The 24,312-nt window shown below is 41.3% G+C and overlaps 1 protein-coding gene across 11 annotated transcripts in view; it reads right to left on the bottom strand.

Moving 5' to 3' along the window:
* Positions 1–24,312, bottom strand: part of magi1b (membrane associated guanylate kinase, WW and PDZ domain containing 1b) — a 437,384-nt gene that overhangs the window by 121,434 nt on the left and 291,638 nt on the right. The gene's annotated exons all lie outside the window — the stretch shown is intronic.

Here is a 24,312-nt window from a genome sequence, read left to right on the forward strand (position 1 = left end):
AACAGGAATAAAATACAAAATGCTGATGTTCGACAAGGATTTATTAACATATTTCTGTAGGCGAATTTTTAGGCACGCTTTGTCCTTCAACTAGATTTATATATGCCTCGCTTTTACACAGCACCCAATTAGCAGACTAGCCATTCACATTTGTGACCAACTTCTTTGGTTTGTTTGAGAAAATGATATCCCAAGTGGGGAAACTACTCTATCTATCTTTTATTTAAAGGTTTTCCATTCCCAATCCTTCTTCCAGTTTTCTACCTTTTACAGAAACATAGACATAGAAGATCGGAGGAGGCGGTCATTTGGCCCTTCGAGCCTGCTCCGCCATTCATTATGATCAGGCTGATAGTCCAACTCAAAAGGCTAATCCTGCTTTTTCCCCATAACCATTGACCCCATTCGCCCCAGGCGCTATATCCAGTCGCCTCTTGAATACATTCAATATTTTAGCATCAGCTACTTCCGGTGGTAATGAATTCCACAAGCTCACCACTCTGTGGGTGAAGAAATGTCTCCTCCATACGCACAGTTAAGTTGGGCCAGATCCCTTCTTACCTCAGCATGCTTCCTATCGCTTCAGTCCAGCACCAATATCTTTGAATTTTTTTAACATGTTTTACTGTTTCCACATTAAGTGCAATTAAATTATGGTACTATTTCCTACTTGCTGTCTGGTTCTCATGTTATTGATCCTGCTTCAATTCCTAGAAGTAAGTCAAACAATGCTTCTTTTCTGAATAAACTAGATATGCACTGATCTAGGAGTCGTGGTGCTAAGATACATACTGCACCTTGACTATAAGAGGAAGTCTGATTCTGGAAACTCTGCAGCACATAACGCAACTCTTCCCTCCCTGGATGAGTGGATCTCAGATACTCAAGAATTTCAATATCTAGGACAAAGCTACATGCTCACTCCATCAACGTGGCAACCATGAATGCCATCTACTGGATGTACTACAGTACTTGTGAAACTCTTGACAGCTCATTCAAAATCCGTGACCTCTACTACCTGGAAGGATATGAACAGCAGATGCATGGGAATATCACCACCTGCAAGTTCTCCTCCAAGTCACACACCATCCTGACTTGAAATTATATTACTGTCCCTTCGCCAACACTGGGTCAAAATCCCGTACCGCGTTTCCGAATAGCACTGTGGATGTAACTACACCACATGGGCTTCAGGGTTCAAGGCAGCTCATCACCACCTTCTCAAATGCAACTAGGGACTGGCAACAAATTCTGGCCTTGCCAGCAACACCCACTACCCACGCAAGAATAAAAGAAATACTCGGAATATTTCCATTTCTGTTCCTTAACTTCACCCATATAGATAATAGTCAAACAGAAACCTAAAACATACTTTTGAAACACCCAATTGGGATGCCCTAATTTAAGTCTCGAAAAAGTAAACAGTGTTCTGAAATTGCACAACAAATACATATGAATGTCTGTAAAAGCTGCACTTAAAAAACTGAAAACTTCCAGAGGGCAACAGGATTGGACTGTTTATTTCTATGGAAATCCTGCATAAGAAGGCTCTTCAATTATAAGGCAGTCTCCAATAGAAGGCTTGTTTATGCCAGGCATTGTGCTGGACTTCAGGATTTCAACTTAATACTGACTTGTTACACGGTATAAGAGCTTGAGCTTAGCTGACTGCATGATATGAAAGTAAGGTCAACATAAACAAAACAATATAAAATTAAGTCTGATATTCTGGTTTATGGAAAGTTTTAACGCTGAACATTTAAAAAAATGTTTTATACATATATTTGTGAAACTATGCAAAGATACCCAAACAATTTTGTTTCCAAAAGTCATGGATCTGTGTTTTTTGTGCAGACAATTTACTCCACAAAAATGCTAGATGCTTGCAAATCAATATCTCTGCTTAGTAAAATATTGTTTCCAATGGCTGAGAATCAGGGGGGAAAAAGGAGATAGGGACAGAAAGTCAACTCTTCTGGATTATCTAATGACAGCACTGTGTAATTTACAGAGATTTACAAGGAGAGGATGCGAACAACAACAAAATTCAGAAGTGTGACAGCATTCACCTGTGAGGTTCAAAGTTAGGGTTAACACCGCAGTTCTCAAAATTAAACTGATCGTTCTATATCACAGAACAACTGCAAGAAATGATTCTGCAATAGTGGAGCCCTGGTTTTTAAGAGACTACATGATTTATATTGGACAGTTGCATCTACCACAACCAAGACAACAGAAAAAACATACCGCATGGACAGTTCTTTTAAAGTCTTACTTTAATGAATGAAGGAGGGCCCACGCCGATGAGTACAAAATCACTTCATCATCTATTGAGACAGGGTGAGGTATCAGGCAGACAATGTAGCCTGTCTGTCTCGGTCGACAAGGTCCTCAATATTTATGTTGCAATCAGAGTTATAGAAACCATCTGGTTTGGTGAAGTGTAGACTCACTGGAGGCAGGGCAGCTATCTTATTCATTATGTTGTGTAAGCAGGACTACTGTTGGTGGAAGTACATGAACCGTAAGTATGTCATGACAAGCCACCTTGTGACAGGACTGATCACTGATAGCATGATTTCTAAGGAAAGATGCAAGGGTTACTTAAATAACGAGTTTCACGTAAACTACCGGTTTCATACTATCTATAAATGACTGCACAATGTTTTAACTATTCTTGCTGTCTTTTATGAAGTTCCACTCTGAATGACTGTGAATCTGCCCTTTTAAACTCTAATATGCTGTTGATGTCAGTGATCATGCCTTTCTCAGACATTTGGAAACTTCTACAAGAAACAATAACCCCGCTTAATTTGAATCTTTTGATCTTGATTTGAGCAGCGGGGCTGTAGATTAACTGTGTTATCCAAACCACCAACCTCCCCCCCCCCCCCCCCCCCGGGAAAATCACTTGTATTGGAGTAGAACTGAAGTGGTGCTGAAAATAAAAGCTTTCCAATTTATCCTTTACAATGAAAATTTTCAGCATTTGTCACTGTGTCAAATCAATTGCCATGACTATAATGCAGCAATACTAAACTGTGGCTTTATTCTATTTACTGGGGGGAAAAGACACACTTTTCCTTAAATTACAAAGCTACAATTCTATATTTAATGTTGGTGCAAGTTGTAGCCACCATTTAAAGATAAAGTTCTCACCATTCCAACGCTGTAACACAGTTTTTTTGTTAAATGGCTTCATTTTTAATTGAGAATACCTTTTGAGAACAGGTTTTAGATCTTACAGGAGTAATAATCTTGATTGTACCATCAAATCTGACTTTTATCCATGATGTCAAATTATTTGGAGGTGAGGTACAGTGTTAAAGCTAGACTACCAGCTCTGACACTAATTACCTGTTGCCATGGAAATGGGATTAGGCTGTTGGGAAAGGTGCACAGTCATGCAGATACAGCATCCCTGAATAGGCATGGAGCTACAATGACAGATCAGTCAACTGAGCACATTGCTGCTTTGTTTCTGTTTAAGTGTCACATTTCTGAGGAGCAACAGAGAAAGAAAACATAATAATGATAAATTTCTACCTCTATTGATTGAGCTAATCTTGACGTTAGATTCAAAATCACATGAGAAAAAAGTGCACTAAGATTTGACAGATACAATTGAGGCAGAGATCCTGTCATAACGGAGGGGAGAACTGGCATTAATATCTCAAAAGGTACAGTCCAAAAACACACCATATTAAACATTTGCCTATATGCCATGTATGCATGAGCAGACAAACTCCCAAAGCAACCACCACATCATGGTGCATCCAGTTTTCAAACCACGACAGCTTTGTGTCTGGTGGCGGGGGAAGGGGGGGGGAGGGGAGAGAACCCAGACAGCAAACAAAGAAATAATCCCAAGTACCCTTGCTGAACATAACAGCAGGAAGGCTAAAGCTGAGCGTGGCTTCTCTCTGTGCGTTCTGCGCGTGCCTACTGTAGTCAAGCTTGATGCCCTGGAATGCGCAGGTCACTCTTGAAAAAGGCAGCCTCGCATTTGACCAATTGTTGTATTGTGACATTCAATGGAGCTGAAAAGAAAGGCACATCTACCCTCATGTAGAAGGATGATAAGCTTACAACTGGACACACGCCTGACAGATGGCATTTCACGTGGTTTTCATAAACCATCTGCAAATGCAACAATGACACTAACCCACAACGCAAATGCATTCAGGTCAGTCACAAGATATCTCCATCATGTGAAAATTTGTAAGATATCTATCAAATTGTTCTTGGTACTGTGTACAACAGTTGTATACGACTGCAGTGAAAGAGAAGGGAAAAGTGATTGGACTAGCTAGTTCCAATTGCAGAAGAAACACTGGAAAAATGAACCAAACAGTCTCTTGCATACAAACGCTTGAGTTTATGTTCAGCAACATTTTAAATATCACTTGCAAAGGTGGTGAGAAAACAAGTGAAGATGAAACTCAGCAGTGTGCAAACCTCTGCCATGCTGTGTTAACGCAATGTTATCACAATTATGCAGCTTCTCCTTGAGACTTTTCCTTACCGGGTGGATGGTCTGCAACAGAGCTGAAAAAAAATTCTTAGTAAGAGTTTCCATTGTACTGGGGGGGCATCAGGCCAATTCACTTCCAACAACCTGCTCTGAAAACTCTGCTCACATTTAGACAGTTGTGACAAGTCACACCACAGCACAGCTGAGACAAACTGCAACATTCTAAAACAATCAATAATATTTTAGATAAAACAACACACAACATTCCAAAATAAGTCACTTCTCCCCATCTCCTAATGTGAATGTATCCTTTAAAAAATTTCCAGGATTTGGCTTCTTGCTATAAACTAATCAGTTCTTCCTTGGGCCAAAGGTTTAGTCAAAATTTGTCCGTTAGCTTTTTGAGATATAAAGTTCACAGACGAACAGGCCAACAAACAGGTCAAAAACATTACCACTGTCCGCTTTCAGTGGTAGAGGTAATTAATTCACCTCTGTGACACAGCAAAATTGGAGAGGTATGTTGAATGAAATGTTGAATCTGTCGTTTTTAAATGTAGTTTGAGAGTCAATCATGGCGGTTGGCCAGCTCACAATTATGCCATTTCTGCAAACGTATTTCATCCATTCTCATCTGCCTGAGACAGCAGATGAGGAACATGCCCCTGGCCTCTGTTGCTGTCAAGCCAAACATTAATAAATTCTTGAGAGAACCTTGTCTTTACGTGCCTTTGGCTTTCTCCCATTTTCATTTTTGAAAACGCCTTGCCTTCATTTCCCATTTTCCCTCAATGGTGGCTAACTCCAGATTTCTAGGCACCTTGTTGCCTTTCCTTGTCACAGAATGATGCTTCATAGTCCGCATTTCTATGTGTTGTGGGAGGGAATACTTTTTTTTTGATGAAGTGCCATATCTTACTGACCACGAGGAAGAGCTTATATGCCAAGGCAAGCCTCATTTGACCACCATCTTATAAATTTTACACATGCTTTTTGTTACATTCTGTCCTTCTGAAAATAAATCAATAACTAAATGCCACGTAATTAATTTTCTTTCTGAGCTCTTTTCCACAGAACACTTACTTCCTAAGATAGTGGTTACTTGAAAAATCAAATAGTTCATAAGGATTCAATTACTTTTAGTGATACGTTGAATTACAAATGAAATTCATTTAATTTTTTTTTAAATCATACACATTGACAAACTGAGACACAACCAGCCTATATATGGATTGTACAGACCATACCGTTTCATAACATTTGTACAATTTAAATGGGTTCCATCACTAATATAACATGAGAGGCTCTGATCCACTGACTGTCTACACTTTCCACTGCCTCAGAAAAGCAGCCAGCATAATCAAGGACCCCACGCATCCTGGACGTTCTCTCTTCCACCTTCTTCCCTCGGAAAAAAGATACAAAAGTCTGAGGTCACGTACCAGCGGACTCAAAAACAGCTTCTTCCCTGCTGCCATCAGATTTTTGAATGGACCTACCTTGCATTAGTTGACTTTTCTCTACACCCTAGCTTTGACTGTACCACTACACTCTGCACCTTCTCCTTTCCTTCTGTATGTATGGTATTCTTGGTCTGTTTGGAGCACAAGAAGCAATACTTTTCATTGTATACTAATACATGTGACAATAATAAAACAAATCAAATCAAAAAAGATAATCTGTGATTCTGCAGTTTCTATTGCAAAGATATTTTCTCAATAAGTATACATTTTTATCTCATCTACATTTCAGAGTCCCCTGGAAATAAACCCACAAAATAAACATATGAAGCCATCACCAGAGGATGCATTAAGCTGTTCTTGAGAAGAGTTTTTAAGAGTGCTTCTGGTTGCTAGGTAATTTAGGAACAACTTGCACTGACTGGGTCAGATTACTTTACTGAGTATGTCAATGCTTCTGCATTGGTGGTTTATTCTAATCTTAATGGAAAAATCCAGCAAAGTTAACATTTCATATATAAATAACAAAAACAGCTGGAAAAACTCAGCAAGCCACTCAGCATTTGTGGAAAGAAACAAAGAATGCTTCAGGTCAATGAGCTTTCATCAGAAAATCTTACCACATGCACGCTGACAATACTCCGCACCACCACTTTTTTCAATGTCAGATTGCTTATCTGACATCCAAGGCTGCCCAATTTTTTCCAATTAAATATCAAGAAAGCTTGAGTTGTGATATTAAGGTCCTGCCACAAACTATTTCACCTTCACCATATGTTCCATCCCATTCCCTGGCTATTGTCTGAGGCTGAACCAGATTATTCACAACTTTTGTGTCATATCTGACTAAGATAAACCTTCAATAACATATCCGCACCATCACTAAGATTTTCTATTTTCACCTTGGTAACATCGCCTGACCCTGCCCATGTCACAGCTCTTCTGCTCTTGAAACTTTCATACTTGCCCTTGTTACCTCCATACTTGCGTATTTTAAACTCACTCTTGGTTGCGTCCACTACTGCTGGTAAACTTGAATCAACCAAAAATAAACTGTCCCATCCTAATTCACACACTACGCATGCTCATTGACCTACACTGGCTCTCAGTTGAGCAAAGCCTCAATGCTAAAATTCTCATTCTTGTCTTCAAAGTACTCCATGACCTAGCCTCTCCCCATCTTGCTAATCTCCTCCTATAACGCTTGGAGATGTCTATGTTTCTCCAGTTTTGGTCTTGAGCACGTCTGATTTTAATTGCTACACCATCCATGACGGTAATGCCTTCAACTATCCAAGCCATAAGCTCTGGAATTTCCTCCCAATGCCACCCTCTCATTTTCCTCCTTTAAGACACTGCTTAAAACCTACTGCTTTTACCAAGATTTTGGTGATTTGCTTCAATATTTCCATACATGGCAAAGTATCACATCTAGTTTTATAATGCCTCTGTAAAGCACTTTGGGGCTATCTCATAATGTTAAAGGTGCTGTATAAAACAAGACCTTGGAGGTATTGAATGGTGCATTATTGTTTGCAAACATTGATGGAGAACACTTCTCAGGCTATACCATCGCATGATTCTGAATCAATTGGTCTAAATTTATGCAAGTATTTCAATCAAATATTTCACTCAGGCTGTAACTTTATAATACAATCCCAATAAGCTTGGGTATGTAAAACCAAAAGGAACAATGTGGAAATGAATTAAACACATGCTACAGTATCTGTTTCACTGTTATTTTGATATTTCCCAGGAGTTGTAACACCTGGTGATCATGGTTTCATTCATCAGTCTAACACCCTAGACGAGAAAGAAACAGTTTCACTATTTAAATAGGTGGGACCCTTCCCCATTACAGTCTTACCTTGTAGAGACTGCCACACCATGAACTATTTGCATTTTCAGCTCATTTGAACCATTTGGTAATCTCCTCCAGCCCCACAATGCTTGGCGATATCTACATTTCTCCAGTTTTGTTCTTAAGCATCTCTGGGGCAGCACAGTGGGCACAGTGAGCACTGCCGCCTCACAGCGCCAGGAATCCAGGTTCAATTCCGGCCTTCAGTCACTATCTGTGCGGAGTTTGCATTTTCTCCCCGTGTCTGCGTGGGTTTCCTCCAGGTGTCCCAGTTTCCTCCCACAGTCCAAAGATGTGCGGGTTAGGTTGATTGGCCATGCTAAATTGATCCTCGTGTCAGGAGATTAACAGGGTAAATGTGTGGGCTTACGGGAATAGAACCTGGATGGGAATGTGGTCAGTACAGACTCAATGGGCTGAATGGCCTCCTTCTATGATTTATTATGTAATTATATGGGCACATGATAAGCAAGAGCAAGCAAAATTATTAGTTGTTATTTGGAATAAAAGGGCAGGTGGGCGTGATTTGCCTTCAATTTCCAAATCCAAAACTTGACCAGCATCAAATGACAGGAATCGACAGCTGTGCATTAGCCTGCATTTTGACAAAATGGTAGCCGATGTGATGAAAGGCAAGTCTCAATCTCATCACACCCAACATCTCTCAGGACCAATTCAGAACCAATTCATAATTAAGTTGTACTCAGCATGAAAGTACTGATTACAAGAAATGTCAGGAGATTACAGAGCACTGGGATTTTCTTTTTTGGCAGATTTCCTGTCAGAATCTAACAGCGCTCGGCCTGGGAGAGCATTACAAGGAAAGCTAAACTGAGTGGTCCTGGTAGCTGGCAACCTCAGAAATTAAGACATCACACTTCTCACTGGAAGATCAGCATGCCACAGCAGGGCGGACTTCAGCTAACAAAAGACTCTTGTGGTTTTAAATAGGGACATGCCATCGTTTTACACGTCCATATGGTGATTAATATTCTGCCTATTGTATACCTGCAAACACTCTAATAATGGTAAAGTGTGATTTACTGGCATTTTATTCCACAATTCTGTAAACTATAACAAAAGAGGAAAATAACTTGCTATGTTAAAACAGCCACGTCTGAATGTTTGGACATTTTATCAGCATCTTATGCCCGCTACACTGAATCAGCTCTTCCAGTGCAACAACAAAGAAGCAGCAGCAGAAATATTGAAGGCACCTTTAGCCATTTTTTTAATTGGTTTATTAAAATTGGTAGCTATCTAATCAAAATTAAAATACTTGGACTTAAAGCTTACGCACACATGCAAAGGAGTAAGCAGAAAATTGAACTCTCGCACTCATATCAATGGGTGGAAAGAAAGTCAATCAGTTTCAGCCAACCTGAGTCTATCTTGACTGTCTTGGTTAGATTAGATTTATTTTCTGAAGTCAAGTGAGATATTTGATTAAACTACGGTAAACCTAAAAAATGGGGTATTCTCACAAGACTACGAAATCGATACAGGCAAGGAATGAACTTGCCCGTGTAGAAAAAACTTCTTGGAATGATTCTTGTGATTCTGCCTCCTCCTACACAAGAAAGTTCATTCCACACTGATCCTGCTACATGTATGCTTATCGCTACTTTTAAGTGGTGCATTCTCATCTGTCTTAATATCATGTTTTAATATGAAGTAATATTCCAGATTAAACTTTTATCCATACTTTGCCTTACTATGCCTCTCTCCCTGATTTAAGAACATAAGAAATAGGAGCAGGAGTAGGCCATCTAGCCCTTCGAGCCTGCCCCGCCATTCAATAAGATCATGGCTGATCTGTCATGGCTCAGTTCCACTTTCCCGCCCTCTCCCCATAACCCTTAATCCCCTCTCTTATCAAAAACCCATCAACCCGCGTCTTAAAAGTATTTAGCGAGGCAGCCTCCACCACTTCAACGGGCAGAGAGTTCCAGAGATTCACCACCCTTTGAGTGAAGAAGTTCCTCCTCAACTCCGTTCTAAACCGCCCCCCTTTTATCTTGAGGCTGTGCCCCCTAGTCCTACTGTCTTTTTTGAGCTGGAAGAGTCTCTCCACCTCTATCCTATCCATCCCATTCATCATCTTATACGTCTCAATGAGATCTCCCCTCATTCTTCTAAACTCTAACGAGTACAAGCCTAGTTTATTCAACCTCTCCTCATAGCTCAACCCCCTCAACTCCGGTATCAGCCTAGTAAACCTCCTCTGCACTCCCTCCAAGGCCAAAATATCTTTGCGCAGGTGCGGCGCCCAAAACTGCACACAGTACTCCAGCTGCGGCCTCACCAATGCCCTATACAGCTGCAGCAAGATCTCCCTACTTTTATATTCAATCCCCCTCGCTATGAAGGCCAGCATCCCATTCGCCTTCCTGACCACCTGCTGCACCTGCAGGCTGGGTTTTTGCGACTCATGCACAAGGACCCCGAGGTCCCTCTGCACCGTCGCCTGCTGCAGTTTTTCGCCCCGTAAGTAATAGTCCTTCCTGCCATTATTCCTACCAAAGTGGACCACCTCACACTTGCCAACATTAAATTCCATTTGCCATTTCCTGGCCCATTCGCCCAGCCTATCTAGATCCTTCTGCAGACTCTCCACACCCTCCGCACTATTTGCCGTTCCCCCAATCTTGGTGTCATCAGCAAATTTCGACACCCTACACTCGGTTCCCTCCTCCAGATCATCTATATAAATGGTAAAAAGCTGAAGCACCAGCACCGACCCCTGGGGCACTCCACTAGTCACCATCCGCCAATCCGAATAGCACCCGTTGACCCCCACTCTCTGCCTCCTATTTGACAACCAATCCTCTATCCACGCTAACACCCTACCCCCAACTCCGTGTCCCTCGACCTTCTGCAATAACCTCTTGTGAGGCACTTTGTCAAACGCCTTCTGAAAATCTAGAAAGACCACATCCACCGGCTCTCCTCTATCCACTGCCCTAGACACATCCTCATAGAACTCCAGTAAATTTGTCAGACACGACTTCCCTTTAATGAAACCGTGCTGCGTTTGCTCTATCAAGCAATTCCCTTCAAGATGCCTCGCAATTTCCTCCTTAATGACAGATTCTAACATTTTACCTACCACAGACGTTAAACTAACCGGCCTATAATTCCCCGCCTTTTGCTTGGCACCCTTCTTAAACAACGGCGTAACATTAGCCGTTTTCCAATCATCCGGCACTTCCCCGGAATCCAGCGACGTCTGGAAAATAACCACCAAGGCATCCACTATCACCTCCTCTCCCCATTGCCTACTTTCAAGACTGCACTACCAAAGTTCCTTCAGCCTTGTCTTCCAACTAAGATCTCTGCTAACACCTCAGGAAAAGCCACTGCTGCAAAGTAAAGGCTGGGTTGTCTACGATGAAGGCATTAATGGAGTGTCCTAGAGTTTGAGAAAAATCAGATGTGGTGGTGGCAGGTTGTGATTTTGGTGATTTAAGAAAAATAAATCCTGCTCCATTTTTGGGAATAATGGCTTAGAAATATATTGTTCCTCAAGCCCAAAACCTGAATTTGAATAACACTTGGGCTCTTTCAGAATCAATGATGATTGTTTACAGATTCCGATAAAGCCCCCATTTTACTTTCTGAATTTTAATGTGCAAAGGAGCCATCACTCACAGTGACTGGTTATTCTTCACATCAGCTGTGAGTGGGTGCACTTAATCTGGTGCCATTGAAAACAAAAAACTAAAGTTTTGCTAAATGGCCTCAATGCAGAAAGTAATTAAATGCTATTGATTGTTTATTTTGTCATTATGTATGGTTTGTTCAAAATGAAGGTTGACACTTCTTTAAAAACAGTAAACAGCACATTTTCCTGTTTTAAATATTCCCAGCTTCACTCCAGTCTGCCCCAGAATCTCAGCCTTTCCTAGATTCTTCAGCCACCATTTTCTGACATAGCACAACAAGAGATCAACTGGGGTCGAATTCAACATCTGCTAAAACAAGATCGCAAAGGCATTAACCAACTGCACAGTACAAGTCGAGGTCATGTTTGGACTGTCAGCTAAAAACAAATGCAGATTTAAATACAGTAGAAGTCAAATGCAAATTTGAAATTCACAATAATCGGAGTAGCAAAATGAAACTTCCTACCCAGAGCAAGTAAATCTACACAAAGTGCTCACCCTACCCATAATACAGCCAAAATCAATGCAATTGGAACTAGTCTGCTACCATCGCAAGCTCACTTTCAGCTACAGTAGTAAGTGTTCTTCGTTACATTCCTCACAAATCTGGGAATTCAACTCCCAATTTGGAGGTCATGCACAAGCCACTGGCAAACAACAAACTGTAACATCCATTGCCCAATGGTGGTTCTTTCCACTTTTACATTAGTTAGCTGCACTGCTGCTAAACTGGTACTAATGAGTCCGACTTGCTGCTGCCAAGAATTCAGCATGCTGCATGGGATTGAGGAATGGAAGATGGCATTTTGAGAGAAGTGAAAGGTAGGCAGCACTTTCTTCGGGGCAAGAAGCCATATTTTAAGGCCGAGTGATCTACCTATGTTTTGTGAGAATAATAAGCATGGTTGAGCAGCCAGCAGCATCAAGGGAGGTATGCCACTAGGAGAGGAATAGCAGACGTGATCACATGGCAAGAAGCCAATAAAATGGTCAGATAAACACTGTCCCTTACAGTGGTGTACATACAAAAAGAAAGTTTCACCAGTTGAGAATTGTGACCTCTGAGTAACTTAGGCAAGTCACCCTGCAAGACTTGATACTAATGACACACAGTGGGGTTTCAGACACAGAATAGTTGTAATTCATGTTTTGATCCTGATGAGGTGAAATGTTGGATATGGAGTGACCGATCCTATACAGCAATGAAACTCAGATATCAAATTTTTTTATTCCTTAATTGGATTCCTTTTAGGTGCAAGGGAAACTGGAGCCGAGATGAAACTTTTTGTGCAATAAATATTTTAAAAATTTGAGGGGTGAACAGCTGCGGTTCTATCCCAGTCTGATATAACTATACAGAGAAACTCTCTTTTGAAGAGGTGAATCAGGAAGAATGTAAATGGAGTGAAATCATGCAAGTCTAGCTCTCATTTTAAAGTAATCTCCTCCTTGTCTGAACTGCCTCAACAGGAAATCACTTCTCCTTACCTATCAAATCCTGTAATCATCTTAAACATCTCAATCAAAAAAACCCTTAATCTTCTGTGATAGATTCTCCCATCCCTTTGATGGATGAATGTTCAGCACAAGAAAAAATGGTTTACACTCTAGTTTGATATTGTCTTATATGTGATGTTAGACCAAGCCTTAATTTGCATAACTGATGTCCAAGACATCACCATCCCTGGGTATGTCCTGAACCACTAGTAGGACAGGCCCAGCAGAGTTGGCCGGCACAGTGGTATACGGTAGGAAGGGGCAAACATACTTCACCTCAGATGCATCTTTCCCTGACAGTAACAGTAAGAGTTACCATCAAATAGTCCTTATGGTGACACAAGATTTCATACTGAGGATGTTTTTCACCAGGTTGTGTGGCATTACCATTGTGCTAAATGAGATAGATTTCAAACAGAATTAGCAGCTCAAAATGGGGCCTTCATGAGGGGCTGTGGGCGATCAACAGCAGAACTGCACTCAACCACAATCTGTAACCTCATGGCCCGTAAGAGCCTCCACTCTATAAGCCAGGGGATCAATCCTGGTTCAGTGAAGAGTGCAGGAGAGGATGCCAGAAGCAACATTAGGCATATGTAAAAGTGAGGTATCAACATTGTGAAGATACAACACAGGAGTAATTACATAATAAACAGCATAAGCAGCAAGTAATAACTAGAGCTAAGAGATTCCTCAACCTACGGATTGGATCTAAACTCTGTGGTCCCTTCACATCCAGTCGTGAATGGTGATGAACGATTAAATCTCCAATGAGGAGGAGACTGAAACAGGAGGAGACTGAAACAGGAGGAGACTGAAACAGGAGGAGACTGAAACAGGAGGAGACTGAAACAGGAGGAGACTGAAACAGGAGGAGACTGAAACAGGAGGAGACTGAAACAGGAGGAGACTGAAACAGGAGGAGACTGAAACAGGAGGAGACTGAAACAGGAGGAGACTGAAACAGGAGGAGACTGAAACAGGAGGAGACTGAAACAGGAGGAGACTGAAACAGGAGGAGACTGAAACAGGAGGAGACTGAAACATTTGCTACAATCTTCAGCCAGAGGTGTCGAATAGATAATCTATCTAGACCTCAGATGTCAGTCTTCAGCCAATTTGATTCACTTCACTAGAAATCAAGAATGGCTGAAGACATTAGATACTGCAAAGGCTACGGGCCTTGACAATATTCTGGCAATAGCATTCAAGACACGTGCTCCCGTAATGTGGAAAATTCCCAGTTATTTCCAATACACAAGAAGCAGGACAAATCCAACCCAGCTAACTACCACCCCATCAGTCTACTCTCAAAGTGATGGAAAATGTCATCCACAGTGCTATTAAGCAGCACTTGCTGAGCAAAAACCTGCTAACTAATGCTTTGTTTGTTTTCCACCATGATGTGGGTATGCCGGCGTTGGACTGGCGTAAACACAGTAAAAAGTCTGACAACACCAGGTTTTAGTCCAACCGATATATTTGATAATAGACTCATAAGCTTTTGGGGTTAGTCCCTTCATCAGGTGAATGGAGAGTTCACCTGATGAAGGGACTAACCCCGAAAGCTTGTGAGTCTATTATCAAATATATCGGTTGGACTAAAACCTGGTGTTGTCAGACTTTTTACTGTGTTTTCCACCAGACAGCCCTAGCCTCATTACAGCCTTCGTTCAAACGCAGATGGAAAGAGCAGGGCTCAGAGGTGAGGTGAGAATGACTGCCCTTGACATCAAGGTTTCAATTAACTGAGGATGGCATCTAAGAGCCCGAGCAAAACGTGAGTCAATGTAACTCGGAGGAAAAGCACTCTGGTATTTGAAGTCACGCCTGGCATAAAGGAAGATGGTTGAGGTTGTTGCAGGTCAATTGTCACAGCTCCAGGACATCACTACAGGAGTTCCTCAGATTACTGTCCTAGGCTTAACCAACTTCAGCTGCTTCATCAATGACCTTCCTTCCTTCATGAAGTCAGGAGTGGGGATGCTTGCTGATGATTGCGCAATGTTCAGCAACATTCACGACTCCTCAGATACTGAAGCTGTTCGTGTCCAAATGCAGCAAGGCCTGGACAACATCCAGGCTTGGGCTGACAATGGCAATAAAATTTGTGCCACACAGGCCCCAGTCAATGACCATCTCCAACAACAGTGGGTCTAACCACCACCCATTGACATTCAATGGCATTATCATCATTGAATTCTCCGTTATTAACATCCTGGGAGGTTGCCATTGACCAGAAACTGAACTGGTCTAGCCATATAAATACTGTGGCTCCAAGAGCAGATCAGAGGATAGAAATCCTTACCTGCTGACTCTCCAAAGCCTGTCCATCATCCACGAGGAACATGTCTGGGCTGTGATGGAATACTTTCCCTTTGTCTGGATGAGTGCAGCTCCAACAACATTCAAGAAACTTGAGACTGACCCAAAAAACCAGCCTGCTTGATTGACACCTCATCCATAAGCATTCACTCCATACTACTGCAGAAAAACCACAGAATTCCACTTGTGCAGAAAGAGGCCAGGCAGCCCACTGAACGTGCAAGAACTCTCTTAAAATGCATCCCACCCATGCCCTCCCCTCCGCTCTATCCACATAATCCCACATATTTATCATGGCCAATGCATTTAACCTACATATCTTTGGACTGTGGGACGAAACCAGAGCACCGGGACGAAACACACATAAACATTGGGAGAACATGCAAACTTCACATAGTCACCCAAGGCCTGAATCAAACTCATTGACTGATGCTAACAACGTGGTACCATGCCATACCATGTGTCCCTCCATCACCGATGAACAACGGCAGCTGTGTGACAAGATGCATTGCTGAAACTCACCAAGCCTCCTTAAACAGCATCTTCCAAACCCACGGCCAGTACCACCCAGAAGAACAAGGGCAGCAGATACACAGAAACACCACCACCTGGAAGTTCACCTTCAAGCCACTGACCATCTTGACTGGGAAATATATCGTTGTTTCTTCATTTCCACTGGGTCAAAATCCTGGAATTCCCTCCCTAAAAGCTGTTAGTGTACCTACCACAAGGAGTTCTGTATGGTTCAAGACGCCAGCTCACCACCATATTCAAAAGGGTTTAGGGATGGACAATAAATGCTGATAGCTAGCAAAGCCAACATCCCTTGGATGACTATTTTTTAAAAAAACTGCATATGGTTCCAGTTTTGGAGGGGACGATGGAGACATTGACTTTGTATCATGCTTGCTTGACCTGAAAGCATTTTACTCTGTTTGCCTCAAATGTCAAAACTTAATGACAGAGACTTCTCCATTTGGGTCTGTTCAAGTTTGCTTTATTCCCATGTATTGGCATGCAGCTTGCAAGCTTTGCAATTGGTGTTTGGATTGTCTTTACATCTATGTTTAGACCGTCCAGTGGTGTGGGTTCCTGTGCTCAGCTAGCTTTAGGCTACAGCCTTTGGTATGCAGGAATCCTCCATGCAAACCACATGACTGACCCAATGAAGCAGAGCTCAAAAAGAACCTCAATGTCGGGGATTTTCTCCACACGTTGCAAATAGATATCAGGCAGTGAAAATGAAAAGTGTCAAATTAAGAGAAGACTCAATTCCCTGGAATTCCCTACCCAGTGAAGCAGTTGAGGCTACCTCACAATGGTTTTAAGGCAAGGACAGATACATTTTTGAACAGTGAAGGAATTAAGGGTTATGGTGAGCAGGCCGATAAGTGGAGCTGAGTCCACAGAAAGATCAGCCATGATCTTATTGAATGGGGGAGCAGACTTGAGGGGCCAGCTAGCCTACTCCTGCTTCAAGTTCTCAAGTCCTCATATAGTTAGGAAACTCACCAGTCTCTTCTGGCTAATTTAGAATTAGGGTGCTGTGCCCAAGTCTACAAGGATGCCTCCATACTTCATGTCTACAAGCAGAAAGAGAATCAGTTCATCTATAACAATCATCATGGAATTATCACATCTTTCAACAGCAGGAAATCTCCTGTACTGACAGGAATACAAGCCATGTTAATGCAGCTGGATCTAGAACTCTTTGCTTATTATCTCCCTTCAGTTTGGATGCAAGTACAGTAAACATGGTTGAGAGATTAATGCATAGACTGGCATGTTAGACATTATGTTAGCAACACATGCTAAGATTGACTGACATGATGCGTTATCATTCTCAAAATATCCTATTGCTTTTCACATGCAGTGAATAAACATCGCAGCAATTTTGTAGACAGCAGGATCCCAAAAAACAGCAATGAGATCAAAAATCTGTGAAGCTGCTTCTGATGCAACTAATGGAGAAATGTTAACTATGATACCTGCTCTTCTCCTAAAACTATCAAGGAACATTTAATGCTCATTGAACTACCAAGCAGACTGAAGAACTTGGTGGACCATTCAGTCTGAAGGACAGCCCCTCAGACAACATACAGAACTGTACTAAATAAGATCTTGCTTTCTATAATCCAGAACTAGAATGAAACTTAACACAGTATAAAACTTAATTATCAAGCTTCAAAACAACAAATATAATTCCTCACGTGCCTAAAATTTCATGAGATCATGAAAGTACCTGTCCTACTTGATTTGGGTTTCCTCCTCTTTCCTGCATCACTAAGCAGCACTTGCAATTTTTGCAGAGTGCCATTATGTCCCAGATGTTAGGAATTTTAAATTGCAAGCATTTATATTTTAGATGTAAAATTTGAATCTGCTTTTCACTGAAGGAATAGCTTAACTTGACTATGGGTTTCAATGGAATACCCACATTTAAAACCTCACAATTTGCATCTGTAAATTAGAACTCCATTTGGTGATTAGATTGTTTTAAGTATATTAGCTATACACTTTACAGCACTATTCTTTCCCTCCCTTTCCCTCGTTGACAAAGAACTGCTGCAATGAACAAAATAGGTCCATAGCTAGCCTGTTATTAGGTAACATTAAGCCATCACTATTAACAGATGATTGCTTTATGTTCCCATTCATGATTTGAAAGGAATTTCCTATTAACCACAAAGAAGTTATCTCCATCATCAGCTTATTTAACGCACTGTCTTAAGTGTTCTAGTTGTGTGAATTAAAACTGTTAGTAATCAGAATGCAATGAATCTAATTTGAAAAATGAATACAATGTCCTTCCAAATGTTTGTTTTCAATTCTCAACATTCTTCACAATATTGAAAACCAGCTTTCTCTGTATTCCCTCTGTTGAAATAAAAATTTAGAAATATCATACGTGTAGTTATGTTAGTTCTTCTAAAGTAATCACAGTTCCTTGGCTTGATGACTATAATCAATATTTTGTTTCTTTTAACCTAGTCAGCTTCTTGCAATTAATCAAACAGATTGGGCCCGGCCCCCACAGCTCCTCTCTTTCATTCATCCCTGGAGGTATCTTACCACCTGTTAGAAACAAGGAGTTGAACCAAACACAGCCTATAGCTCTCTATTGAAAACCCTTAACTCCTTTTCTATCAATACCTCTTATACTGATTCCTTTTCCCTGACATAAAAAGGGAATGGTTTGCCAGGGATTAGCAAATTAGTTTTACAGGCTTTACATTTAGACAGTAGCACTGAAATTCACTTTTAATTCAGGTGCAATGCTGTTAGCATCACCGTTGGCAATAAGTGTGATCAACCATCACTGGTGGTTAACTAGGGCAGGCAATCATTTATTTGGGGCACAGAGTGGGCTGAGCACACCCAGGCCTGTAGCGGCACTCCCCATCCCTAGAGTGGTGATCTGTGGCCTTCTATAGACCCTCACAGCTTCCTTGCCGCTTGTGCACTGGAAATGGTGAGGGTTTCGGAGCACTCAGAATAAGTGCAAGTGGCTTTGCAATTTAATATGGCAGAAGTCCCTGTTGAATTATGTTGAGTATTTATTGATTTAGTTGAACATTTTCTAGATTTTTTTAAAAAAAGCTGCCGTTACTATAATATCAAGGGATGAGTGCAGCAACAGAAGAATCACAGATTCACTGGGCTCCTAACCAAAGATCAATCCTCCTATCATTTAATAGACTCCTAGAACACCAGTAGCTGATACTGAATTAAAATGGACACATTAATACAAGGATAAAACCAACTGGTAATGCTACATCAAATGCAGGAAATAAGAGACATGGAAAATACTTGCACACTGAGGACTAAGGAGTTAAAAGGCACGCACCAAGAGTTAATATAGTATCATTCCAATTATAAGTACCAAATGAACTTTGGCAAATATAATTTTGCTTCTAGTAGTACAGAACTTAAAAAAAATGTTTTGCTCTAAAAAGTAAACTGCTGTAATAGAAAAAGCACTCAAAGATTCACAGAATGATATCTTACCCTCAGCACAGCATTAATGCAATGATGCCTGCTATTAAGCAGGGCTAGGTGTATAAATATTCTTGTAACACTCTAAAGGTTAGAGATGAAACACTAATCATCAAATCAACAGCTGTTTGCTCCCAGCCTCAACATCAATCGTCAGCTGCTGTCGACTAACTCACAAGCACTGCAGACAAATGGGAGCGTCACTGCCGAGAAGCAGCACCTCTGCAATCCGCTGCAATTCAAACAATCACCTAATGGTGCTTTTAAGTTGTCTAAAACCAGTTCATAGTGTTTTGACCCGAATTCCACCTCTTAAGCCCCTTCCAATGTGCATCTAGACAACATACATAAATTTAAACATCCTCGGCATTTCAAATGGAACTCTAGCCCTGTACAGCAGCTTTCCACACTTTTCACAACTGAATATCAATTACAAGACAAAAATAAATCACATTTTTAGAATTTAATCAGCCTGATTGCACTTTACAATCCAACAGCAAAACTATATTTGTAATCCAGTGGGCTGTTGAATTATTTGGAATGGGTCCACCACTGTAAGCCTGAAGGCAGTTGTCTTTTGGTGACAGTCTAATATGCTGTCTTCTAGACCAAGGACAAGGCAATACCAAGTGCAGGATGATTTCTTAAAGGGGCAGTGTCCTCCTGAAGTAATCAGCAAACTTCACTTAAAGGATATTTGCTACACATTGCAAAGCAAAGAAACAATACAATGTCCTGAAGAGTCCGCAAGCCGTCGTGATTATAACCAAGCACATGACCATTCCCAACCAACTCAGTGATCAGGAAGGTGAGGTCAACCATAACATTTTCAAATACAGCCTCGGCTCACTGCAAAATAAAGAAAACCAAAAGAACGGCAAGCCTTTAGAGTCACGCCATTAAAACATGCCTCCTCTAGGATGTGCAGCACCACAGACACTAATTATTCTGGTGAAAAGGAGGCAATATGCAAAAGGGAAAAGATTTGCAATTAGGCCCTTCAAGAGTTAACAGATTTCAATCTCACAAAACAATAGCTTGTACTGCCAGCTTGCCGGACAAAAGATCTGTCCACAGCACAAATGCCAAATCAGCAAAGTTTCCTAGCCATCAAGCCAATAGGTAACAGCGTTTCCATATTCCATAAAACTGTGATATCTACAAAGAAGAATTTGTATTTGATTAGGAGCCTATTTTCTGCAAAGCCAGGTTTAATATTTTATGAGGGAGCTCTGCAGGGCAGCGAGCTCGTTGCTGAGTGGTTGAACTGCTGAACGGATTCTGAATGCTGAATGCTCGCTGCAATTTTGAAAGACCCGACACAACAGTATTAAGTAGAATCTTCCTCTCAATCCCTTTATCGACCATGAATACTGGCAGCATCATCCAAAATGAAAACCAAAGTGTGCTGCTGTCTCCTTACGGAACGATTGAGAGAGATAATATGGTCAGCATAAACACCCATAAATTCACTTTCATTCTATTTCAAGCTGACTAGCTTGCTCATAAATGGCATATATGTCAAGCCATATTGCTGAAAGTTAAACACCTAATGACATTAGTGTTTCTGCAATCCATCCTCACGCTACATACATAAATATATACTGGCTTCCTTTAGGGCAATACCTTATGCTGGGTCCCAGTCTACGGAGCTGACTCTACAGTCCCCTACATACTCCAGTCGCGAAACATTATCCTGTCTGAAAATCATCAATTCAGTTTAATGGGTCTGCCAGCAATCGCTGTGCGAACCTGGTTTCTAAGGTGCAGCATACTAAAGGCTGCCGGCGCTTTCATACCAGTGGCTCCCACACAATGGAGCTGAAACACAAAAGGACATCCATTCACACTCTCTAATTCTCCATATTTCCAGCTGAGCCCTGGCTTCACTGAAATGCTGCTTTTTTTATATAAAAAAACCCAGAGACTGAAATCTGAAGCCCAATTAATTGTTAAAAAAAATCTACTAAAAAGGGGAACTTGAGACTGAAATCAAATTCTGCAACTGGGTGAAACATAATCTCCCCCCTCCACCCCCTGCAATCAAAAAAAAAGTCATTTTAATTTAAAAGGCACTCTCCGCCTGCTGAGGCCCAGCAGCAAAAAGGGACAACATACATCCTACCTTTCTCAGCAGGAACCATCAGTCCTGGGATAATCATCTGGAAAATGCAGCTGGTCTACAGACAGATGTCAAACAGCAGCAAGATCAGGATAAACCTTTAATTAATTCACTATTAGAGCCAACTTCACAATAAAGACTGCCACTATTTAAAAAAAACAGTTTAACCACAATACAACACACATTAATCCTTTCCTTTCCCAAGCTTTATGCCAGTAGGAGGACTTAGCACAGTAGCAGCCATTGATGCTGATAAACTGTATTCCACACATGAACCACAGCAACAGACATTTGTCACCAAAGAGGAATCATTTCAATAAACAACATCCTCATTAAAATCTGTAGTTTGCTCCACCAAGACAAAGGACTAGCACATACTGTAATTCCTGGTCGGGCTTTTCAGTAGCTCATTTCGAGCTGATCTACATACATCCAAACAAGTACTTACCAACAGCTGCTCCTTTTATAATGCCCACAGGCACAGCAAATGATTTCTTCCACTCAGACCCAACTCAATGACTGCTATTCAGACTCGTTTACTCCTCCGAGTCGACTGCACCCTCCTCTCTCTCTCTCTTTCTCTCTCCCTCCCCTGTTGTCTACCCGCCCACCTCCACATGGTCTTTAGGCAAACAAGGCACTTGCATCACCCTGAAAAGGGCCATGTGATCCTGACAATCAACAATGAAAAGCAAATGATGAGACACTGAGGATAAGCTGAAAATCAGATTGGAGGAAGCTGGACAGCACCAGAAACCCGAGTGTGGCATTACCATTGCTGAATTCAGCTTCGCTTAGTGGAATCTTCTCCTTTCAGTGACTCCTCCTACTTGACAAGTGAACTCGCTGTGGTAATGTATAAAATCCAGCATTCCCCAACTGATTCTCTACTGAACCTGAAACTTGATTGCATTTCAGTTGCTCTGTTTGTACATAGGCAAGATTAAAACAGTGAGAGAAGTGACTTAGCAGTATTAATCGTCATCATCTCTTTTTTTAATATGTTGTAATATTGTCTAGCATCAAAACATAACACTTTAAACTTTTATGTTCAATCTGATTTAACACACTGCACAACTGAAGATTCTGTTTGCAGCATATTCGTGTCCAAATGCAGCAAGATCTGGACAACAGGCTTGGGTTGACAAGTGGCAAGTAACATTCACATCGCAACTGCCCAGGCAGTGACCATTTCCAACAAGAGAGGATATAATCATCACCCCCATTAGCATTCAATGGCGTTACCATTCCCCACAAATGGAATCCCCCAATATGTACAGCCTGTGGGTTACCATTGACCAGAAACCGAACTGGACCAGCCATATAAATACTATTCAAAGGAATCCTGCAGTGAGTAATTCACCTCCCAACTCCCCAAAGCTTGTCCACCACCTTACGGCACAAGTTAGGAGTGTGATGGAATACTCTCCACTTGCCTGGATGCGTGCAGCTCCAACAACACTCATGAAGCTCGACACCATCCAGGACAAAGCTGCCTGCTTGATTGCTTCCCCTTCCACAAACATTCAATCCCTCCACCACTGGTAAACAGTGGCAGCAGTGTGTACCATCTACAAGATGCACTGCAGGAACTTAACAAGGTTCCTTGGGCATCACCTTCCAAATCCATGACCGCTACCATTGAGAAGAACAATAGCAACGGGTACCTGGGAACACCACCATCTGGAAGTTCCCCTCCAAGTCACTCAATATCCTGAGTTGGGAATATATTGCCATTCCTTTACTGTCTTTAGGCCAACATTCTGGATTTTTTTTAGCACTATGGATGTACATACACCTCAGGGATTGCAGTGATTCAAGAAGGCAGCTCACCAACACCTTCTGAAGAGCAACTAGGGATGGGCAATAAATGCTGGCCTAGCCAGCAATGTCCACATACCATAAAAATGAATTTTTAAAAGTTGCAGACAGTTGTCAATCAAAGGTTATAACATGGTGAAATAAATTTCAATGGTTCCTTTGGATAGGTTGTAGGCTTTTTGATTGACAGTGAATCACTTTCAAAAATATCTTATTCACATTTTACACTTCTTCTGCCAAAGACCCCTCTTGCCTAACCTGCTGGTTTGCAGTTCCTCAATCTGTCTTTAAGTGCCTCACCAAAATAACCATTTTTTCACATGGAGAGCAAAGCAGATAGTAGATGTCAGTCAATCATTGGGGAAAATAATACACGTACCTAGTTCTGTCCTCATTCAATATCCCCAACTGTACTTCGAGCAATATTGGTGGTTAGTAACCATGAGACCCTAATTCTTCTTTTTACTCATCAAAGATTGATCCGGTCAGTTGTCATATCCCAATAACCATCGAGCTTAGCGTAGCTAACTCAACACAAACTGAGGATTGAATCGATAGCTTGCCTAATCTACAAAGGGCACAAAGTTGATCATGGACATCAGTGATAATTTGATTGGCAGTCAGTATTCAGTTAAAGGGATAAACAAATGGAAGAACACACATATAGTTTAAGAGTTCAACTGTACCAGTGACAATAATGAAGAAGCTGGACTTCTGCCCATTCATGATGAGTATTCCCAACTCCAACTCCCCAGCTTCCTTGCAGATGTGCTAATAGCTGCGCTCCTTGGCGAAGAACAAATCATTTTTCACAAATGCAGCCAGATCCAGCAACCACGTGAAGGTTTTTGCAGGTGTTCTTCCAACTTTTCAGTCTAAATACAAAAATCTGAAGCAGCTGAGCCCAACAGTATTTTTCAAGTACATTATTTTCTACTGATGATGTTGCACATTTTAAGGGTTTCTAGCTCCCTCCATTGGAGCTTTTGGATTTTAAGCAAAATTAAATGTAAAATGAAAAACACAAAGGTAATCAAAAGTTCAGTGCTATACTATTTAAAGATTTTTTGTTACCTTAACCTTTATTACTT

The sequence above is a fragment of the Carcharhinus amblyrhynchos genome, chromosome 3, assembly GCF_965287045.1.
Source record: "Carcharhinus amblyrhynchos chromosome 3, sCarAmb.v2.hapA, whole genome shotgun sequence".
Lineage (NCBI taxonomy): Eukaryota > Metazoa > Chordata > Chondrichthyes > Carcharhiniformes > Carcharhinidae > Carcharhinus > Carcharhinus amblyrhynchos.